The 23,298-nt window shown below is 45.5% G+C and overlaps 1 long non-coding RNA gene across 1 annotated transcript in view; it reads left to right on the plus strand.

The window, feature by feature from the left end:
* The window catches only part of LOC307030702, a 67,964-nt gene extending 53,346 nt beyond the window's left edge, over positions 1 to 14,618 (plus strand). The window contains exon 2 of the long non-coding RNA XR_013805763.1: positions 10,285 to 14,618. This is a non-coding gene — a long non-coding RNA (uncharacterized lncRNA). The remainder of the gene's footprint in view (positions 1 to 10,284) is intronic.
* The last annotated feature ends 8,680 nt before the right edge of the window (positions 14,619 to 23,298 follow it).

The raw sequence follows: 23,298 nt of genomic DNA on the forward strand, positions 1-23,298 counted from the left end.
CGAAGCTTGCCGAGTACGCCCCCGATCACTCCCGAACGAGCGGTGACGTCACACGTGGCAAACATTGCCATTTGATCAAATCAGTCCAAATGGCAAGCAACGCGATAACTTCAGACAGCGACAGCGACAGCGATCATTCAAGCTCAGATTCGGTGGGTTATCTGGATTCAGTTACAGAAGTAGAGAGTGAACCAGCTAGCCTTTCACTTCAAGGCATCTTGCCTTATAAGTACGAGCCTCCTGCCCAGCAATCGAACAACGAGGCAGAAACTTGTGAAAGAGAAGCGGATTCCGCAGCCGGCGAGACTCGACTCGGCAATACTGAATGGTAAATTCTGTTTTATTTAATTTTACCTGCACTAAATGTCGATCTTAATTTGTCATCTGTTCCTCACACGTCCGGCAGATATTGTTTTGTTTTTTAATGTTATGTACAATATTCAGGTGTACATGTCAATGCTGTGAAAGCATGCCCACTGCAGATGAATGTGTATGCTGCAGAGAGATCTGGCAGGTGATGGAACAAATAGACAGTTTGCAACCTACTGACCAGATAGCAGAGTCCTGCATCGGGTCAGGTATCCGCGGGTACCCGACGGGTGACCCGCAAAAAAGGTGATTTGCAGGTGGTATTTTTTCAAACGCTTTTTTCCGGGTTCGCTTCTGGGTAAAACAAAGATGATGCGGGTCCGGTTGCGGGTGTTGCATAATAAATATATTTAAACAATAATAATTTAGTTTAATGTTTAAATCCTCAGACCTCTCCTCCGCGGTACCGAGCATAATCATAACCTCTGCAGTGCATCTATCTGCTGTTGAGCGCACCACATTCTGAATGGCTGAGGTGAAGCTCTCTAGCGGAGAATACAGCATTTTCAATAACTCTTCCTCAAGAGCGAAATCCAACGTCTGGGAGGCTTTTGGTGTCATCCTAGATGGAGAAAATAAACAACATCCCAGGCTTTTTGAGCCAAATATGCAACTGCGTGTGTTAATAATTGCACGTTGTCACTGCTTATATGCGGGTTCGGGTCGGGTTGCGGATCATGTGCCGGCGGGTCGGGTCGGGTTGCGGAACTAATTGGCAATATGTGCGGGTAGCGGGGCGGGTTCGGTACTGCACGTCACGGGTGCGGGGCGGGAGCGGGTCTTGAAAATCAGACCCGTGCAGGACTCTGCCAGATAGAAGACACCGACGAGAAACCAAGGTGCATTATTAGCCACCCAGGCTTTAGAGAAGGCTGTCTCAGTGTTTGGACACTGAAAATAGCGTATCTTCAATACAAACAACAACACAGAGCAGTTGATGGCCCACTACACCAGTAAGTAAATATTGATTGACCCAACTGCCTATTGCAGCTTTGCTTTCATATAATACTTTTAGTCGCTACAGATATGGTACACTTTTAAAGATACCATTAAACTCTTTCAAGCAGTCAAAAACAGCTTGGCTTTTATTTTTTCTGTGTATGCAAGTTCAATGTATGCTTGGGAAAAGAAACAACTACACAGGTGAGGAAATATATAAGAGGTCTATGATTCTGTCAAGCAGTCATGTATAACCTCATATTTATTTTGTACAAGTAAAATACAAATATCATGTTATAAGCCAATTTGTAACCATTGCTACATAATAGTACTACATAACATTTTATTTTTCTCCAAATATATTTATAATCTGTATACTTTTTTTTCATTAGGAAGCATCGATATACAGCTTATCAACAGTTTGTACGTTGGTGCTGGGGTGTACTCGGCCCAAAAATCTGAGTCCCGCTGCCTGCATGTGCAGTAACCGAGATACGGAAGACTTACCCTGAACCGGGAGGCCGCTATCAGGGATTTCAATGGCCAAATCTGTAATTTGACATAAGTCATGCAGCTGAACTGGTTAAAATGGTTTCGCATGATGTAAATAATTTACAAAGTACATCATTTACAATATTATTTTTCCAAAGAAACATGTAAATATAACAACATTTTCCAAATCACAAATTTGTAAGATAGTATTAATTTACTGTTTGATAAATAAAAAAGGGTTCTTTTGTTAATTTTTCACTTGTAACATTTTATCTTTATTGCAGTGTACATTAGTCTTTTTGGTATATGTGCGAGCCCACAAATAATTAAAAGTGGTAAAAATAATAAAGATATTCAGACGTAATTCATTTTTGGCCTTACTTATTTCACTTCAACTTTTATATATTTCAGTCACTAGGCAAGTTCACTGTACTCTGGTGACATTTAGCTCAAGCTGGCATAACACCTGTAGTAACTTAATTCTGACCCGAGTTTTGTGCACAATCTTCCAGCACCCATGATCAATGTTTATAGCAATCAGGAAACATTCACAGCTCACAACTACACATCGCTTCCCCATCATGAATTGTTAGATAAAAAAAGTTTAGCGAGGTCCGGTTACACATATGTTGAGCGAAAATAGCGGAAGGATACAAAACAAACAATCCAGACGAGGCTGGTGTTTGCCACGTGTGACGTCACACAGCTGGGTTAATGGCTGGCAAGCTTTTCGCTACCGGAGCGGAATAACACGGGAAAGTGGCAAACATTTCATGTTATTTGGGGGGTATTTATGGAAAGAATCATTGATGTTGATATGTCAAATGAAACAGTGGAAAGTGATGAAGCGATTTATTAACACAGAATAACATTTATTTTGGACATTACATGGACTTTAACACAATAAATTATACTTTCCAGTAAAAGTTTCCAGTTTAGTTTATGACGGATGTATTTTGTTATCCAAACATACTCTTTTGATATTTTTTGTAACACTAAACCGACAGAAAAGATCATCTTAACATGACCCAGTGGTCAAATAATAAAATATAATAATATCAAACATAATATTACTATTAACTTTATTGTGAAATTAAAACAGAACGGTAAATAAAAATACAGTTTCAGTCTCTCGGTTTAAAGCTTATGCATTATACCATGAACCTGTATACACCTGTAATAGTCAACTGGTGAGGAGTTGCAAATAACACACAGCCTACAATGCCATAATAACTTTGTATTATTATAGTAGGACACTTATGTATGTAAAACATCTGAAGGTGTAGTTTTATTCATGTTTTCACATAATTGTACTGGATATTGTTATATTATTTCACATATTGTAGTTCTACGCCTTAATATCTGATTTGTAAAACATCACAGACAGCAAGGTATATCCGTCATTTAACGGTAAGGTATTGAAATTCTGATTCCATAGATGTGTCTCCCATCACACAAAAGCCCTGACTATTCTCTCAACTCAGTATTTACATTCTTATATTCACAGAAAATCTGTAATATATTTAAAAACTACAAGTCCTTTTCTATCAGCTCTGCACCGTTATGGTGTAAATACAGCCTATCTAACAATTGGATCAAATGTAAAAGTCAGCCGAATTGGTATTGATACTGCAAGGAGACGTATTGTGTGAAGAGAAATTGAAGATGTAGTTTAATTGCTGATATATTCATGATCCACGTCACATATTCAGTTTTGGTGGCAGTTCTTCCAGTTTGTCAAGAAGTCTTCCAATCAGGACTCTATAAATAAAGAACTACGGCAGAATTGTAATATGTAATGCAGCCAAACCGTGTATTACAATGCCGTTATGTGATGACTTTCAAATAAAAAAGCAAGTACATGCAGAATAAAGTATTATTAAAACATTTGAAATGTTTTCGCATTTCATAAACACCATATCCCAACGTGCAATGAGGCTGAAACATCCAATCACCGAGCTTGAACGATAGCTGAGGATTATTGGTAATGTTTTAGCCAATCAAAACCTTGGAAAAAATAAATGTGCACCTACAAGGCAACGGGAAACGCCAAGGCCTGCGCTCGGTAGTGGCCGTGAGCGTGGGCACATCCAACCGGCTTCTGTTCATCAGGAACACCCTCTCTGGTCGCTAGGGATTGGAACCAAGCCCCGGTATTAAACGGGCCCCAGGGCTGAATTATTAAAGACCGTGGTACCGTTAACCTCCGACGTTAGCAGTCTTTTTATCGGTACTGGAGACATTTACAAAATATATGTCATGTGTATTGCTACACAAACATTATATTGCAGTTTTAGTGTTGCCAACTCCGTTTATAATACGCAAAAAGACTGCAAAATGCGTCTATGATTTATTTTTAGTATTTTCGATCTCTCTCCCCCGCCTGCTTGCGAGGGGGCGGGGCAGTTTACACACATGGAGCTGCTACATGCAGCAACACACACACACACATGGCGGAGAGAACGCGCTCCGAGGTGTGGTTGAACTTTACCCGTCTCGATGTGGACAATGCTCGTTACCAAAAGTGCAATAAGAGTTGAACATGTCAGGGCGGTAACACGAGCAATTTGTCTAAACATTTAGCAAAAGTGCACCACATCCAGACGGAGAAATGCACCGTTTTTGACTGTCTTTCTAGCAGCTCTGTAGCCCCCATCCACGAGTAACGTTTCCACGTCAGGTATTATGTATGCTAGCAGCAACACACAGAGTTAACTCAATTACTGTATACAAACATGGGTTAATGATAAGAGGTAACTGAGTTATTTATTTTGTTAAAGTTTCAGCTATTCTGTTTACAGTTCTGTCATCAGATTATTTAATATGATTTGTTAAAATGTTGTTTCTTTTGATGTGAAATATTATGTATTTAATTTAAATAAAAAGCAATGTTAGTTTTGTTCACAATTAGTTTAGTTAGTTTACCTTTTTTCTTTCTCCAAAAGAACCGATAAGAGTACCGTTAAAAGACCGGACCGATAAGCGGTATCGATACAAGTAGTAGTACCGTTAAAACCTTAACGATACCCATCCCTACTGGTCGTAGACTCCTTTGTGACACAGGAGCCCAGCAGAGCGTCCTGCCGGCTACGGTGGTGGACGCCGCCGGTGGAGGCCACGGCCCACCTTTAACGTCCGCTAACGACACCCCTATCCGCACCTATGGCACAAAGACAGTGGACCTGTGTTTCGGGGGTCGGCGGTTTAAGTTGGATTTTGTCACGGCTGACATCTCCTTCACCCTCCTTGGCGCAGACTTCCTGTGCGCTCACGGACTGCTGGTGGACGTCAATAACAGCCGCCTGGTGGACGCACTGACATTTGCCTCGTTCACATGTACCCGCGGCGAGGCGCCATTCAGCGGGCTCTCCAGCTCACTCTCACAGGGTGACAAGTTTCAGCACCTTCTCAGTGAGTTTCCCGACTTGACGCAGCCCACCTTTTCCGCTGTCACTTCCAAACACGGGGTAGAGCACCACATTGACACTGAAGGACCCCGAGTCTACGCTAGGGCCTGGCGGCTCAACCCTGACAAGCTGGCAGTCGCCAAGTCGGAGTTCGTCATCATGGAGCGTCTGGGCATCATCCGCCGCTCAGACAGCTCTTGGGCTTCGCCGCTCCTTATGGTCCCTAAATCAGCCGGTGGCTGGCGACCGTGTGGTGACTACCGCCGCCTTAACGACGCCACTACGCCAGACTGCTACCCGGTCCCTCACATCCAGGACCTCTCTGCACATCTGGCGGGCAAGTTGGTCTTCTCCAAGGTGGATCTGGTGCGGGGCTATCACCAGGTTCCGGTGCACCCCTCGTACGTCCCCAAAACTATAGGTTACTTACGTAACCCCAGTTCTCAGAGTAACATGAAGTGAGATGTTTCACTATGGGATGCGCCTCATCCGCGGAGCAAACAGAAGCATCAATCTCATTACGCCAATCCTGATTGGCAGGTGGTCTTGACGTCAGCGTCAGGGAATCCATCCCCTATAAGTAGCTTGCGCTACGACGCATGCGTCATTCAAAATAAGCACCTGTTCTCGCTTCACCATAGCAAGGAGTTACTCTGAGAACTGGGGTTACGTAAGGAACCTATAGTTCTCATTCGTAACACTCCGTTCGATGTCTCACAATGGGATATTGTAGCTCCCGTATTGCCAGACGAGCTTATCTCGAAAGTCACCAAGACCAACCAGAACTTAGAGCTCTAACTCAGCAGGGGGCCCAGCACTGCATGGGCCACACTGGGAGCAGAGACGTCTAGCCTGTAAAACAGGACAAAAGTGAGCGGCGAGGACCAGCCCGCCGCTGCACAAATGTCTTGAATTGAAACACCCTTGAACAAAGCCCAGGATGTAGCCAGACCACGAGTAGAGTGAGCATGCAAACCCGGAAGTGCCTGCAAACCCTGACTCGTATACAGATGTAGCACTGAATTTCGGACTCCAGCTTACAGCTTCCTGCCTACGACCTGCCAAAGACCAGTATAGAGGAATGTTAAGCCCTCCCACTATTTTCCAAGAGGGCGTTGCCAGATTTTCAATTTCAGGTTTTAACCAGGAGATGGCGCTTCATTCACAAATACAGAAAGACAAGTTTCATGGACTTTCAGTTGTGTTTTGAAGAGCATTTGAACACATCAATATTTTAGATCAACTAAGGTATAATCTTGTAATTCAATAATATATAGTCTTTATATATAAAATAATCATAATGTAAATGTTTACATTACACTTCTTTATTTGTTATGCTCATACTTTAACCTTTACAATCGTTTGCTTTAATATGCAGTATATTTTTGTGTTTGCTTCCTCCTGCTCCCTTTCGGACACATACTGTATGATTTATTATTATTATTATTATGAAGATATTATTAAGATAAGATAAGATGTTACTTTATTGATTGAACATTTTAGTTTAGAATGTGCTGTCCCACGGTAATTCAGAAGGCTCACATGTCACATTCCGACCATTATTTAAAACAATAGGTGCTTTCACACCGTCTACAGTTTGATTTGTATAGAGGGAGCTCTGTCAGTTTTCGAGTTACCCATTTGCTTTCGGGGAGCCCTATTTTTCCGAGCACATCCTGCTACTAAATATGTCACATGCACGCTCTGTTGACTGGCGCAGCAGCGCGGATGCGATCAATAGCTATAAAAACACTCTTCTACTAATACAGACGGTGTCACTATGCCGGCGGATGTGGCCGTTGTTGAAGCCTCTTCAGGCTCCGCATCGGCAGGCTTTTCCCTCGGTGTGGAGCTGTCAAGCTCGACCCTAACGCCGCTTACAGCCGGCCAACTAAAAGTTGTTTTCCGTTCACGTTGTCATTTTTAGACTCCTTCGCTTCTTTGCTTGTGAATCCAAAAGCTGTGACGATTGGCTGTTTTCGTTTTGCCATATTTTTTTATTACACAGCCAGAGTTAAAAAAATATCAATATGAACATTTCAAATACCGCGCCGGCATCAACGCCATAACCATAGCAACGTAAGTAAGAATGCAGCGCCGCCAAATACAGATGGCAACACCCAGACATATTCACAAATATAAAACAAATATTCAGAAACTGTAATGAACAATAACTATTATTTATTTCAAGAACTGTTATTTACAGAAACTCAACATTTCTAATCTGTGTGACACAAATATGCACGATTGTTTTGGGCTCCCCCTAATTATCTCAAAGTCAGCCTCCTCCCTCTTCGGAGGAGCCAAGCTCCCCCTAGCTCCCCCCCATTTCGAACAGTGTCTGTGGCTGAATGGCCAGCGATTAGGTGCGGCGCATTTATCATAGGTGATCAGAGCTAACTGCCTGCCGTCAGATTTCATTTAAAAAACAGATCTGATTTTAAGACTATTTCTGCGCTCATAAAGAATGATAAGAATAAGAATAATGCGTATTGAACTGGTTTCATTAATTAGTGAGTTTATTTAACACTAGAACCGCCAATCGGGTCAATTTGTGTGATGTGTGTTGTGTGTGTGCAATGTAACTTTTTTTAAATTAAATATTAAAGTCTCCCAGTCCGTGACTTTTCCTGAAAGTGTGTTATGTAGCACCCTATGTTGTTAAAAATTGCATTCTAATAGCGGGATTTGACGGGTTTAGGTAGGCCTATACAAAAACCTCTGGCGGTTCTAGTGTTAAGGTAATTAGGTACAGAAGAAGCCCTTTTTTATGAGTAACGAATTTAGCAGTTGAACATAAAAGTCAACTAACTGAGGTTCACTTGCAATGACAGTGTTGTGTCTAATTGTAAGCTTGTCACTCAGAGTAACCTACCGTTAATTTAGCTGCTGGAGAAGAAAGATCAAGGGGGGAGGGGGGGAGAGAGCTGTGGTTGATGGGCCATTAGTTGTGTAAATACACAGCTGAGAGCTGCCGTTTCATTCAGACTGTTTAAAAAACTGTAACAACGGACTATTTTTCTTAGCGGATGCATGTCAATTTAAATCAATAGATACAACAATTTTATAAATCAGTACAACTATTTTTTAAATAAATAAAAACATTTTCTAAATCCGTAAAAGCATTTCAATTAATATAGGGAGTCATGTCGTTACTTTGTTGAGAATGTGGCCGTGTAATAAGCGGGATAATTTGCAGCGACTTGTTCCTTATGGGGAAAATAACACCCGTCATGTGTGTGTAGAGGTGTGTGTGGTTAAAACACTTTCATGAAGTGAAGGAATTTCCTTCTATAAAACAGCTGTAGGCAGCAGTGAGTGTCACGGACATGAATTCATAGATCAAGGCAGACTGGTGCACACACTCTCCTGTCCTGCCAGGCGACACGCCCGTTCTAAGCCGTGTCCCTCACTCACATCCCAAGCATCCCCGAAAAGTGTATTATGTTGTTACATCTCAGATGTTATGTTTCAGTTGTGCTCTGTCTATGTTCAGTGATGCAAACTTGTCACCTTTCGGCGAAATTCGCCGATTTGAATCCAAAATAAGGAGCGGTCATCTGACCACGGGGTCCAGACCCTCAAGGCCTCGGTCACGGGATTACGGCTGGAGGAGGTCTGTGGTGTAACATCTCCACGGGCCAGCCTCGGCCGCTAGCGGACTGGCGCCAACCCGTTTTTGAGGTGGTTAACAATCGTTCCCACCCCCGTAGGAAGCCGTCCGTGAAGTTGGTGTCGCAGAAGTTTGTGTGGCAGAGCTTAAGAAGGACGTGAGGTCCTGGGTCGACTCATGCGTGGCCTGTAAACGGGCTAAGGTCCACCGCCATACTACGGCCCCTTTTGAACTTTTTGCGGTTCCTGAGAGGAGGTTTGACCATGCCAATGTCGACCTCGTAGGTCCGCTTCCCCTCTCTCACGGTTTCACCTACCTGTTTACGATGGTGGACAGGACGACCCGCTGGCCCGAGGCCGTTCCCCACACCTCGACATCAGCTTCCGACGTCGCCCGCGCTTCCATCGGCATGTGGGTGGCGCGCTCCGGGACCCCGTCTGACCTCTCCTCTGACCACGGTTCTCAGTTCACCTCGGACCTCTGGAACGCTGTTGCTGTGGGTTTGGGGGTCAAGCTGCACCGCACCACCGCATATCACCCCCAGGCTAACGGATTGTGTGAGTGGTTTCACCGATCCATGAAGGCGTCACTGCGTGCCGGCTTGACAGAGGGCAACTAGGTCGATAAGCTCCCGTGGGTTATGCTCGGCCTCAGGTGTGCCCCCAAAGAAGACCTGCAGTCCTCGTCGGCGGAGCTCGTCTATGGCCAGACGCTACGGGTCCCCAGGGAATTCATACCCACTGCCACTGTGCCCTGGTCTGCGGCCGGGCAGCGCTCCTCCCTGCTGGAGACCGCCGGGACATTCATGACCGTCCCCACGTCGCAGCACAGCAACCCAGCTTTCCAGGAGTCGGAAGTTGACATTATTCACTGACGGATCTATGGGTTGGGGTATTGTTCCGCAGGGACATTTTAGTTAACCGTCATCCTGTTTCCCCCGGTCTTCGCTTCCCAGGCTTGAAGCTGTTTACATGTTGTTCTGATGCTAAATAAAAGTCTAGCTTGTACCTTTGATACCCCGCCTCCGACTCACGTCTCTCGGCACTACAGGGTGCTATTAATTGTTAGGCCCACCTTTGGACAACCGGTCCTGCTGTTTTGGCTCTTTGCAGTAACTCACTATTGGAGTAAACCTGCCGTTGCTTTGTGAGCTTCGTGGCTCTGGAGCAGATCGGGCTCTCGGGGAACTCGCCGTCCGATTCTTAAAAGATACACTGACTGTTTATTTTGTGAAACTGTTTTTTTGTGTTTTGTATTTTGTTGTTTTTGTACATTTATATAGTAGTATTTAATGGTTATATTAACCATTGTGTGAAGACTTTATCTGGATAAGTTAATTAATTTGGTTGTATTTGTTTTATTTTGTCATTTACATTTACATACTAGTATTTTTCTTATTATTTTGAATATGTGTCAACTGCATCCAATGTGTAAGGTTTTAACTGTCTTCCTTTTGTCCGACAGGTGCTGTGGGCCCGAGGCGGCAACCCCAATCCCTGGTGGTGGTGTTCATCATGAGTCCTTTTGTTTGGTGTGCGATGTCACGGGTGGTTTTGATTTGGACCCTTCCCCCTTTTTGATGTATTGCCGCCTGGTAAGCCCCATCCCTGTCCTCTACATCCTATGCCCCAGTGTTAACTTTTAGCTGAGTATTTAATGTGTTTTTGGTGCTTTTAGAATAGTTAATTGATTATTATGAAATAAAGTTAACGTGTTATCTGTAACTGAAACTGTCTCTGGCTCGTTGTGTAAAACGAACGAGTGTTCCTTGTGGGTTAAATATTTTATTAATAGTTAGTTCCTAGGAGTGAAATTCCCTTAGGTGGCGTTGTTGGCCACACAAACCCTTACCTACACCACACCATCACACATAGAAACACCAGAAACCATCAAACCTGGAGAGCCTTTTTACAACGTATCATGTGAATGCAGCCTTAGGGAGAATCCTGCTACCCTCCTGAGTGAACCCATTTCAGCCATTTGTATCCGCAATCTCCTACTGTTGGTAATTTCCCATCCTTCATGACCATAGGTGATGGTATGAAGGAAGAAGGACAGGAAGAGCTTTGCCGTCTGGCTCAGCAGAAATCATGCCTCAAAATAGCAGATTTGAAAGAAATAATTTGGTTAGTTTTGCACGCCATTGTGAAGTTTCTGAAAAATCCTCGCATCTTTGCAAATACACCATCACAATCTAATTTATCTTGAACCCAGCCAAGGCAAGGAAAACATCTCTATTGAAAGCTAGCCATTAGTTACTCTACTGAATTTTTCCTGAGAAAATAGCACCCATAGGCACCTAAGCAATCAACAGACAATTTGTGTGCTTGATATGGACCGGGAGTAGGTCTCTAAAAGAAACATTCCTTTGCTTCCTTTCTAAACTAACCTAAGAAGTGAGTTCACACTGTTGTGCAAATGAGTGTCAACGGTAGCCTGCATTGGACCCAGGGACGTGCACAGGTACGGGCTAATGTTGCCCGGGCAACGGCCCGTTTGGCCTTTTTGGCTGACCTGTCCCCTCTGGAGAGAGCAAGAGTTTGTTTTTTCTGTTGTGGCCGAATCAACATGATAAGCCCACAGTTAGTAGTGTAGGTTCTCGCTGCGGGAAACACACTTTGTCAGCGCTGTCATCTGCCAGTGCGTTAAGACCACCTCAGTGTCGGATTTTGGAAACTTGACTTTGAGTTGTATCATGGCAGTTAGGGTATAAGGGACAAACCAGGGGCCTTTACTTCCTCTTGATACCATTGGTTATTTACACAAAAACACCTAAATATAGCCTACTTGTTGTTATTGTGCTTCTGTCTTTCTGTGTCTTTTCATCTGTAAACTCCCTCAACGGGGCCATTCGCTCTCTTCTAGGGGTGGGCGGATCGATCCCAAAATATCGATACTTCCGATATTACGTTACGTTTCAAAATATTGATACTAGAGCCAATAGGATCGATACTTTTATACTTTTTTTCTCGTCTCCTCTACTCGTCAATTTCTTCAAAAAACTATGTGCAGACGAACACAAGTATATGCTCTTTTCTTCTCTCTCCACTGCTGTCCTCCTCTCCTCGAGGCTCGCGCACGCACAGCGCGCTCCTTGCCTGAACGCCGATCATCAAGCTGACTGACAGCAGCCAGCAGGACAGGACATCAGCAGCGAGCGACTCGCGAGTGCAACACACACACGCGCATGATGGCTGAGAGAAAGAGGAGCGTTGTGTGGAGCAATTTCACAACTGGCAATTCAAACTTAGCGAACTGTGATGTGTGCAAGAAGACAGTTCGCTACTCTGGACACTTTGTATTGTTATTTTTCATGTTTGCCCTTTAAATTTGCAAAAGTAAAACCTTTATTTGTCTATAAAAAACTGTCCTGTCTTTATTCATGAAAATGAATTCAGATTTAGTCTATTTATGATGATTTCAGCTCAAAAATCATGTCATGCTGCTTTCCCCTATATGAAAGTATATAAGACGCTTTTCATTAAAAAAAAGTATCGATATTGGTATCGGCGATAGTGGCCCTGAAATACTTGGTATCGGATCGAATCCAGATTTTGTGGTATCGCCCACCCCTACTCTCTTCTCTTGATCGCCCTCTCACGGGTGAACAGTTCAATGTCCCGCTTCATTGTAGGAATTCTGCCATGTCTCTACCACTTTAGTTTGACCATCTCTGTTATTAAGTTATGGACTACTAAGTAAATAAGTAATTAGATACCTTACCGTTACTGCGCTTATAAAGAATGATAAGAATAAGAATAATGCGTATTGAACTGGTTTCATTAATTAGTGAGTTTATTTAAGTTAGAGGCCCTATTGTATCAGTATGTCTAGACTGCACAGCAGTTACAATGGTCAAACTACATTAGAACATAATTGTCCCCATTTTGTCTTTAATAGTTACTAACATTAGATATTTTAATGATATATGGACCGCAAAACAAAACATTTCCCTGGTTTTAATTTTTAAAATCAAGTCACAGAATGAAAGTAGTCACCTTAGCTTATTTTGTTATGATATGTGAATTACTGTTCAATTTAGTAATAATCGTTTGGTTTCTTTTACATTAAAAACAAGTTACAATTTTCAAAAGTCTTGTGGTTTTTTTCGGGGGGAGGCCCTTTTTCCAGTTTAGAGCAATAGCCCCTCCAAATGTCTGTGCACGTCCCTGATCAGACCCATCTGCTGTCACAATGTTATGCACCTTGGTAACAACAAGTTGTAAATCCTTGTTTTCAGTGACAGTGGATGTAATGAAGGGCAGCAACATTGGATGCTAGGCAGTGAGGGAATTGTACAGTTTGTGAAAACACCCACCATTACATAAACCATCTGATTTGTAAATCCTTTTAGAGTCTTATCAATATATATGACGTTTCGCAACCAGTATGTCCACCTTTTGTAATCTATAAAAAAAGGTTTATGAAAATCTACAATTAAAAAAGCAATCATTGTTATGTCTAGATTTTCCAAAGTCTTGATGGGAGATCACTAGATATGGTTTCGACTTATTTGGAAATAACATTCAGGTACAAACCTCAAGAGAATGTAGTCTATAAATATATTTGCCAAACACACAATAAATAAATATTAGGGCTGTCAAGTTAACGCGTTAATAACGCCTTAATGCAAAAAAAAATTAACGCCACTAATTATTTTAACGCGATTAAGGCATGTGTATTTTTTTTCCTCGGCCGCCCCGTAGTTTCATAGCGCATCGAGTTTAAGATTCCGTCTACAAGCTGATGCTGACAGCCCCGCTCCTGCCGCCCGCTTGTGGCAGACCACACTTCCACGCTCACCGGCAGGCACCGACTGGCCATCGGGAGGACCGGGAGGGAGCGAGAGAGAGACCTTACGTGTATTGTTGTTGTTAGCATCTGGTGCTAGGTAGCTGCGCTAACGGATATAAGGAGCTATTTAAATGAAAACAGAGGAGCGACATGTCGCCGACAACTGCGCCGAGCACTTGACTTTATGCAGGTAGCCAGACAGTGGGACATTGTACGAAAAGTCAGCACACTCAGCACGGATAGTGCGCGCAACATGATTGCAGCGTCCAGGCAGCTCCCGTTCGAGCATATGCCTTGAGTTTGTTAGAAATTAAAATCAATGTTTTGATGCTATAATGTAGCTTAAACATACCGTCAGTTTAAACGCTCTTTTATACTGAAAAACCAGAAATTCTTGTGCACAAAGCAGTTAAGCTTTTATTCTGAAAGTCCTTCATCTACGGTTAGCATTTAGCATGTGGCTAATATACGATTTCCTAAAGAGGTGAATTGAGAAGCGAAATGACTTGGAGTGGTGAAAACCGAAGCCTACTGATTTAACACTACAACGATAGATGTCGAGATACTACCATGTTGAATATTAAATGAAAGTACAGTTTATTTGAATACATTATTGTTTACAGACGAGAGTAGCATGTGACAACATCCGGAATGACCGGAAACCAAACGAGCCGAGAAGTATTGTTTAGAGTATTGATTACAGCGTTTAGAATGGGTTAAATGAAAAGTGATGAAAGAGAATATGAGGAGAAACGGCGTGTTAAGCATATATTGAATGTGAAAAGAACCTATCCTCTGTTTAAATGCAATAACGGACATTGGAGACGAGGTGAGCCGGCTGGCGGGGAGGAGCCAGCAGAGGATATATATAGCAGCGCCGGAGGAGAGATCCGCTGTCTTCTTCTTGCTCAGGAGAACCAGAGCACAGCTGTTTTCTGCCGGAACAATATTCTGTCTGTAACACTACCGCGCCTTTTTTAATTAAAGTATCCCATTTGAATCTTTTCAGAGACTCCATTTAGTCTCATTTTAAAGCTTCTCTCCTGGACGCGAGAATAAAGAACATATTTAACAATTGGCGAGCTAGCCAGGAGCTCGCAAAACCGGGAGAGACTACAGCAGGCTGCTTGCTGGACCCGCTGGCATCCGTTCAGCACACAGAGAGCTCAAATCAACTAGGTATGGAGAAACCTGTTATATCGAATTCTTCAATAGTTAATGTAGGACAATGTTAGTTCTGTGTGTTTGACGGCGGCCAGCGGATCCTGAAAATAGCTGTGCAATTTAAGTTAAAACAAGCCTAAATTGATAAATATTGGTAGCATACCACGTGGCGTTGCTTTGTTGCAGGCAGGGTGAGTTCAATTTCTTTTTTTCTATTTAACCCTGCATGCTATTCGTTTGTCTGTTAGTACATGTCGGCTAGAGGCCAATCACTATATGTGTCTTTTGTGGCGTTTTACGTTTTACGTGAATGGTTTTAGGCCATTAAGCAGTCGGGACTGCTTGAGGCAAAGACACAGCCAAAGTTTGAAGCTAAGGTTATTGGAGTGAGTGTTTTGTGTAACAACAGCGTGAGGCTGTTTTAAAAAAGTCCTATTTCAAGGAAAAGGCCTGAGTAGTTTGAAGCTCTCAGTGGTTACACCATTCTGTTTTTCAAGACATTGCGTTGTGGATTACGGCAGGAAGTGCGACATTCGTGCGTTAGATAGACGATATTCTTCTAATTGTGTTTGCTTAGCGTCCTATTTGTCCCATAAATAGCGTGTTTAAACAGAAGAGATGACCATACTGGCTCTTAAAGTCAAAACATTTACGTACATGGGTAGAGGGCTATGACGTAAGGGTATGAGGCCCATTTATCATTGTAAACTAAATGGAAATGTTATTTTAAACTACAGTGTTGTGTGTAGAATTTACTAGACAAAATATCACCTTGTAGTGCCGAGAGACGGGAGTCGGAGGCGGGGTATCGAAGGTACAAGCTAGACTTTTATTTAACATCAGAACAACATGTAAACAGCTTTCAGCCCGGGAAGATAAGACCGGGGGAAACAGGAAGTCCGGTCAACTCACTAATGTCCGTGCGGAACAATACCCCAACCCATAGTTCCGTGGGTGAATAATGTCAATCACCACACAAGCCCCCCCAGAATTCACCCATAGTCAAAACCCTCGCGCCTGGGAGGAAGTACCGCCCGACCCCGGCGCGTACGGACCACAGGGGCTGAGGAGGGCGGGGCCGCAGGTGAGGGCAGGGGCAGGGGCGCCAACGAGGGCGAGGGCATCCCCACAGGGGGTGGGGGGCGGGACATGGGAGGGCGGCCCCGACGTGGGGGCAGAGCCAACTCCAACGGCCTGGAAACGTCCACGTGAGCAGGCTTAATCCGATCAACGGACACAGTCTCAGGCCTGCCACCAACGTCCACCACGAGGCTCTTGTCCCCGTGACGTATGACCCTGAACGGACCGTCGTAAGGGGGGCGCAGGGGACCGTGGTGAGCGTCGTGGCGAATAAAAACGAAATCCGCCGACCGTAATCCGGGGGACACCCGGAAAGCTGGGTTGCTGTGCTGCGACGTGGGGACGGGCGTGAATGTCCCGGCGGTCTCCAGCAGGGAGGAGCGCTGCCCGGCTGCAGACCAGGGCACAGTGGCGGTGGGAATGAATTCCCCGGGGACCCGTAGCGTCTGGCCATAGACGAGCTCCGCCGACGAGGACTGCAGGTCTTCCTTGGGGGCACACCTGAGGCCGAGCATAACCCACGGGAGCTTATCCACCCAGTTGCCGTCTGTCAATCCGGCACGCAGTGACGCCTTCATGGATCGGTGAAACCGCTCACACAATCCGTTAGCCTGGGGGTGATATGCGGTGGTGCGGTGCAGCTTGACCCCCAAACCCACAGCAACAGCGTTCCACAGCTCCGAGGTGAACTGAGAACCGCGGTCAGAGGAGAGGTCAGACGGGGTCCCGAAGCGCGCCACCCACGTGCCGATGAAAGCGCGGGCGACGTCGGAAGCTGACGTCGAGGTGAGGGGAACGGCCTCGGGCCAGCGGGTCGTCCTGTCCACCATCGTAAACAGGTAGGTGAAACCGTGAGAGGGGGGAAGCGGACCTACGAGGTCGACATTGACATGGTCAAACCTCCTCTCAGGAACCGCAAACAGTTCAAAAGGGGCCCTAGTATGGCGGTGGACTTTAGCCCGTTGACAAGCCACGCATGCGTCGACCCAGGACTTCACGTCCTTCTTAAGCCCCTGCCACACGAACTTCTGCGACACCAACTTCACGGACGGTTTCCTACCGGGGTGGGAAAGATTGTGAACCGCCTCAAAAACGGGTCGGCGCCAGTCCGTAGGGACTAGCGGTCGAGGCTGGCCCGTGGAGATGTCACACCACAGCTTCGCGCCCGAGTCACCGACCGTGACCTCCTCCAGTCGCAATCCCGTGACCGAGGCCTTGAGGGTCTGGACCCCGTGGTCAGAGGCCTGGTCAGCGCCCATGCGGAGGTAATCGAGGCCCAGCTGCACAGCTCCGATGACCGCTCTGGAGAGGCAGTCCGCGACCACGTTAGCCTTGCCAGCGATGTGTCGTATGTCCGTGGTGTACTCGGAGATGTACGAAAGCTGGCGTTGCTGTCGGGCGGACCACGGCTCGGCCACCTTGGACATGCAGAAAGTAAGTGGCTTGTGATCCACGAACGCCACAAACTCCCGGCCTTCCAGCAGGAAACGGAAGTGGCGAACAGCCAAATAGAGACCAAGGAGTTCCCTGTCGAAAGCGCTGTACTTGCGCTCCCTGGGAGTCAACTGGCGGCTGAAAAAGGCAAGCGGTTGCCAGGCGCCGTCGACCCATTGTTCATGCACCGCGCCCACAGCGTAGTCAGACACGTCGGTGGTGATAGCGATGGGGGCCCTGTGTGACGGGCGAGCCAACATGGCGGCTTCGCTCAGGGCGGCTTTGGTGGCATCGAAAGCAGCTTCCCTTTCAGCCGTCCAGTCTATGACCTGGCCGGGGGACTTGTCCTTGAGGGCCTCGTACAGCGGGCGCATGGTGTGGGCCGCCCGGCGGATGAACCGGTGATAAAACGTCACCATCCCGAGGAACTCTCGGAGCGCCCGAGCTGTAGACGGTCGTGGAAAGGCGGACACGGCCTCCACTTTCGATGGGAGGGGGGCGGCTCCATCTTTGCTGATGAGATGCCCGAGGAAGTGGATGGAGGACAACCCGAACTGACACTTTGCCGGGTTGATAATTAGGCCGTGTTGGCTGAGCCTCGCAAAAAGGACACGGAGATGTGCCTGGTGCTCTTCAGAGGAGGAGCTGGCGACAAGGATGTCGTCTAAATAGACGAAAATGAATGGCATGTCTCTGAGCGCCGAATCCATCAGCCGCTGAAAGGACTGAGCTGCGTTCTTAAGTCCAAACGGCATACGCAGGAACTCGAAAAGCCCGAACGGCGTAATCACCGCAGTTTTGGGGACGTCTGAGGGGTGCACCGGAACCTGATGGTAGCCCCGCACCAGATCCACCTTGGAGAAAACCAGCTTGCCCGCCAGGTGTGAAGAGAAGTCCTGGATGTGAGGGACCGGGTAGCGGTCTGGCGTAGTGGCGTCGTTAAGGCGGCGGTAGTCACCACACGGTCGCCAGCCACCGGCTGATTTAGGGACCATGTGGAGCGGCGAAGCCCAAGGGCTGTCCGAGCGGCGGATGATGCCCAGACGCTCCATGCTGTCGAACTCCGACTTGGCGACCGACAGCATGTCAGGGTTGAGCCGCCGGGCCCTAGCATAGACTGGGGGGCCTTCAGTGTCAATGTGGTGCTCTACCCTGTGTTTGGTAGTGGCAGCGGAAAAGGTGGGCTGCGTCAAGTCGGGAAACTCACTGAGAAGGTGCTGGAACTTGTCACCCTGTGAGAGTGAGCTGGAGAGCCCGCTGAATGACGCCTCGCCGCGGGTACATGCGAACGAGGCAAACGTCAGTGCGTCCACCAGGCGGCTGTTCTTGACGTCCACCAGCAGTCCGTGAGCGCACAGGAAGTCTGCGCCAAGGAGGGCGAAGGAGATGTCAGCCGTGATGAAATCCCACTTAAACCGCTGACCCTCGAAACACAGGTCCACTGTCTTTGTGCCATAGGTGCGGATAGGGGTGTCGTTAGCGGACGTCAAAGGTGGGCCGTGGCCCCCACCGGCGGCGTCCTCCAACGTAGCCGGCAGGACGCTCCCCTGGGCTCCTGTGTCACAAAGGAGTCTGCGACCAGAGAGGGTGTCCCTGATGAACAGGAGCCGGTTGGATGTGCCCACGCTCGCGGCCACTACCGAGCGCAGGCCTTGGCGTTTCCCGTTTCCTTGTAGGTGCAGGGGGGACGGCACATCCTCGCTTTCGCCCCATAGCGTGCATGGTACTGACACAGGCCAGGGCTGGAGTCGCTGACGTCGGCCCTGGAGCTTCTGCTAGGTGGCATGCCTCTACCAGGGAAGGAGCCGCTGCGTGTCGGGGCCAGCACCTCAGGGGTAAAACGCTGGGTGGCCAGGAAGAACCGGTCAGCTTCTTCGGCTAAAGCGCGTGGCTCAGTAATAGCCGTGTTAGCGAGCGCTGTCTGAACATGCGGCGGCATGTGCCGAAGAAACAGTTCTATGAACAAAAAATTGGGTTCTTCCGTACCTAGCAGGTTGAGCATCATTTCCATGTGGTCAGAAGGCTTGCTGTCTCCCAGGCTATGAATAGCGAGCAGGCGTCGGGCCCGTTCCGACCGAGACAGCTCGAAAGTCTTTAGCAGGAAAGCCTTGAACGCTGCATATTTATCCTGGGCAGGGGGAGATGTAATAAAGCCCACCGTCCGGGTCGCAGTGGAGCTTCCCAGTGCCGAAACGACGTGGAAATAGCGTGATGCGTCATCAGTTACTCCGCGGAGGGCGAACTGAGCCTCCGCCTGTGCGAACCATGCAGCCGCAGATGTATCCAAAACAACGGCAGTTTGAAAAAAACGGCGTTATTTGCCATGCTCGGTTCAGTCTCGGATCCTTCTACGAGACTTATGTCGGGGTCACCAATGTAGTGCCGAGAGACGGGAGTCGGAGGCGGGGTATCGAAGGTACAAGCTAGACTTTTATTTAACATCAGAACAACATGTAAACAGCTTTCAGCCCGGGAAGATAAGACCGGGGGAAACAGGAAGTCCGGTCAACTCACTAATGTCCGTGCGGAACAATACCCCAACCCATAGTTCCGTGGGTGAATAATGTCAATCACCACAACCTCACCAATTTCAACTCCAGGTGTTTTCTCAAATCCCTTTGTTCTTCAGGTCAAAGGTTGGAAAACCAGTTGCCATTTTGTCTTGACCTCATGTTCACGGTGAGCCACACGGCAGTCACCATTTCATGAAATGCTAATTGAAGTACTCTGTTTGCTTTAACACACTGAGGCTAGGCATTCCATCTCCTAAAGAACATCATACTTCTTGTTAGAGTTAGAACTATTGGAAGTACTTCTGCTGGTAAATGTGTATTGGCGGTTTTGTGAATATTCTTCTTTGCAAATGTGTTTTGGCGGTTATGTGTTGTGTTGTTTAACCATAGTGTAAATTCCTATTTTAAAGATATTTTTGAGGAAACTAAGTTTCTCCTTTGTTAAAAACGAGTCAGTTTTGAAACAGCTATTCCCTAGTGGATTAAGCTGGAATTTAAAATAGCGCACTCTGGTGGTAGTACAGAATTATTACCCAAATAGCGGAAACACCATAACATTGTGAATATTCTTCTTTGCAAATGTGTTTTGGCGGTTATGTGTTGTGTTGTTTAACCATAGTGTAAATTCCTAATTTAAAGATATTTTTGAGGAAACTAAGTTTCTCCTTTGTTAAAAACGAGTCAGTTTTGAAACAGCTATTCCCTAGTGGATTAAGCTGGAATTTAAAATAGCGCACTCTGGTGGTAGTACAGAATTATTACCCAAATAGCGGAAACACCATAACATTGTGATTTTGAACCAAATTCATATTTCAAAGTCAAAACCATACACGGTACAACTTTATTTTAACATTTCATATTTTAATTTTGCATATTTTTTATATATTAATTAACTTTATTAATATTTTACCTTAAACTTAAAAAAAAAAAAAAAAAAAAAATCTATAAAAATAATAAAACTTTGAGCAAAAAAAAAAAAAAAAAAAAGAAAAAAAAAAAAAAAAAATTAAAGTTCGGACGAACAGCAACGAAGGTGCTAGTCAGAAGATTAGTGCTTCATCTTTGATAAGTTCATAAATAATTAGAGAACATGTCACCAAAACAAACTAAGTTGAGACTAGACGCAGGGCCAGGCTCAACTGCAGATATCAAGGAAAGGGTAAAAATCAGATCCGATGCTTTAACAGTTTCAAGTAAAAGACAGAGGACATGGAACCAAATGGAGAAACTGTTAGAACAGTGGCAAACGAGAGGATTGATTCCAGCAGATGATCAACCTGGACCAACGGAAAAAGCTGTAGTTGAACATGAGAATGCTGAATATCTACAACAGGAAAACGCATGGATCAAAGCCGGACAACCCTCTTGGTATGGACCTGTAAACATTGCTATGAACAGAGCTGAAAAAAGAAAAGCTATGGTTGCAAGTCTGGTATTCCATCTGGAAGATGCCAGCCAAGGATTGACAAACAGCTTACATGTGGAAGAACTCGGCAGAATAATGAAAAAGGAACTCAACAGAGGAATGGAAGAGAGACGAAAGGCAGTTGAAGCCCATAATGACATTGTTGCAGATAGACAACAGAGAGAACAAGAAGAACGAAGAACCGGTGCATATACCTCCATGCCATTGATAGCGGCTGGAAGAGGAGGATTTCGATACAAATCATGGACTCACAGGGACATGGAAGCATTAGTGTCAAAGCTACCTCCACTCACGAAAGGAGGTCAGAAGTGGGCGAATGATCTGAAGAGATACACAGCCCAGGACCACCTGTGCTTGGGAGACATGAGGGCCCTGCTCGGACGGATTGAAAGACGACTTGAAGTGAGAGCAATAGATTCCGAGGCCAATTGCACAAATGACCCAGATGACACTCCATTCAACTACATCAGGTCGAATTATTGGGCTGCTATTCGTCACATCTACCCAACAACACGGAGTTTACATGCCCTCAACAGCCTGAGAAAAGAACCGGGGGAAGACATGTATGCCTTCCTGAAGAGATGTGAAGGAGTGTGGGAGGACTCCACTGGAGAACGAGTATTTGGAAATCCAGCTACATAGAGCCACATATGTCACCACAGGAGGGAGAGGTTGAATGTTATTTAAAAGATAGTGAGTAGAATATTGCATTTACACAGAGCATCCACAGATTAGAAGTAGCAGAGTAGAACATTTAGTAGACTATTTTTGTAATTATGAGAAGGAAAATACATTACGAGTGATGTTGTTCCCCCACACAGAAAACTATTGTGTCCACACAACTAGTGAGGCCAAGAAGACGGGCTTCCACCCAAAATATGCAAGGGGCGGCGATACACCTGACGTGAAGCTGTCCAGACCTGAAAACAGAAACTCGATTCTGCTGTGGTGAAGTCTGGCTACAAAGGGAGGTGTCCGATAGGGTCGCTTGTCTCAAACCAGTGAAGAAGTCAACAAGAACCCAGCTGAACTAGAGAGTGACTGTTAACGGGAGAACAGTGACGGAGCGACGGAGACTGGCCCAACATTTTCCAGCCAGTACATAGATGGACCCCGTCAGAAGACCGGGGCTGTGTTTAAAGGGGAACTTCATTTATTGTTAGCCAGAAGTGCAGTTTTTAATCAAACAATTATTTGATTTATGGAGTCAGATTACATTTTTCTCATAAACACAATTTTATAATCGGTCTGAAGTGTCTGTTTTAAGGCATGAGCCGCAGATTAAATAACATAACACTGATTGAGAGCTTGGATGAAGAAGTTGTAGGGTTTTTACAACAGTTTCAAGAATCAGTCTTTATTTATTTATTCTTGAGTAACTTTACTGATTTGTGGTGTTGTGCGTAAGGCAATATCTCATTTGAGTGAGGGGCACCAGCCCTTCATGCAGGTCACTCTCTGAGAGAATAGTTCATATTTCCCCTCCAGTTTGGAGAAATATTATTTTATCATATGTTCGTTCAGCAGTGTCAACCAATCCTCTAATCCTAGAGTTATCGAGACGCATTAGCGACACCAGAGGTATTGTTTTTCGCAGCAACGATGACGCATAATACCATTACAAAAGCCATTATTGAAACAAGTAAACTATTAGAAGTGCTAATTGCTGATTTTTTTTATAGTGAATATGCATTTATACCATCAGAAAACCATAAATCATACGATATTTTTGTACCCCTTGTGGGTACACGGAGAAGTTATATTTATTTAATGCAACGTTATGAGTTTTACATGTCCTGTACAGAATAGGGTAATCATTGCAATATTAATTGAGCATTTTATGCTCAAAGGAGGGAGTGTCATGATTATACAGATATGTTGATTTCAGAGACGTTGTAGTTAATAAATAATAACATGTAGTCAACAAGAGGTATGCCGAAGCTCGGGCCTTCTCCAAGGAGGGAGTGGTCCAGTTTGAGATATTAGACAAATAGAAGTGGATGAATATGTCAGAACTCTGAGTAATATTATGCAAGTTTTGTCTACACAGCAGGCTAGGAAAACTAC

Source organism: Notothenia rossii (genome assembly GCF_949606895.1).
Source record: "Notothenia rossii genome assembly, chromosome: 2".
Taxonomy (NCBI): domain Eukaryota; kingdom Metazoa; phylum Chordata; class Actinopteri; order Perciformes; family Nototheniidae; genus Notothenia; species Notothenia rossii.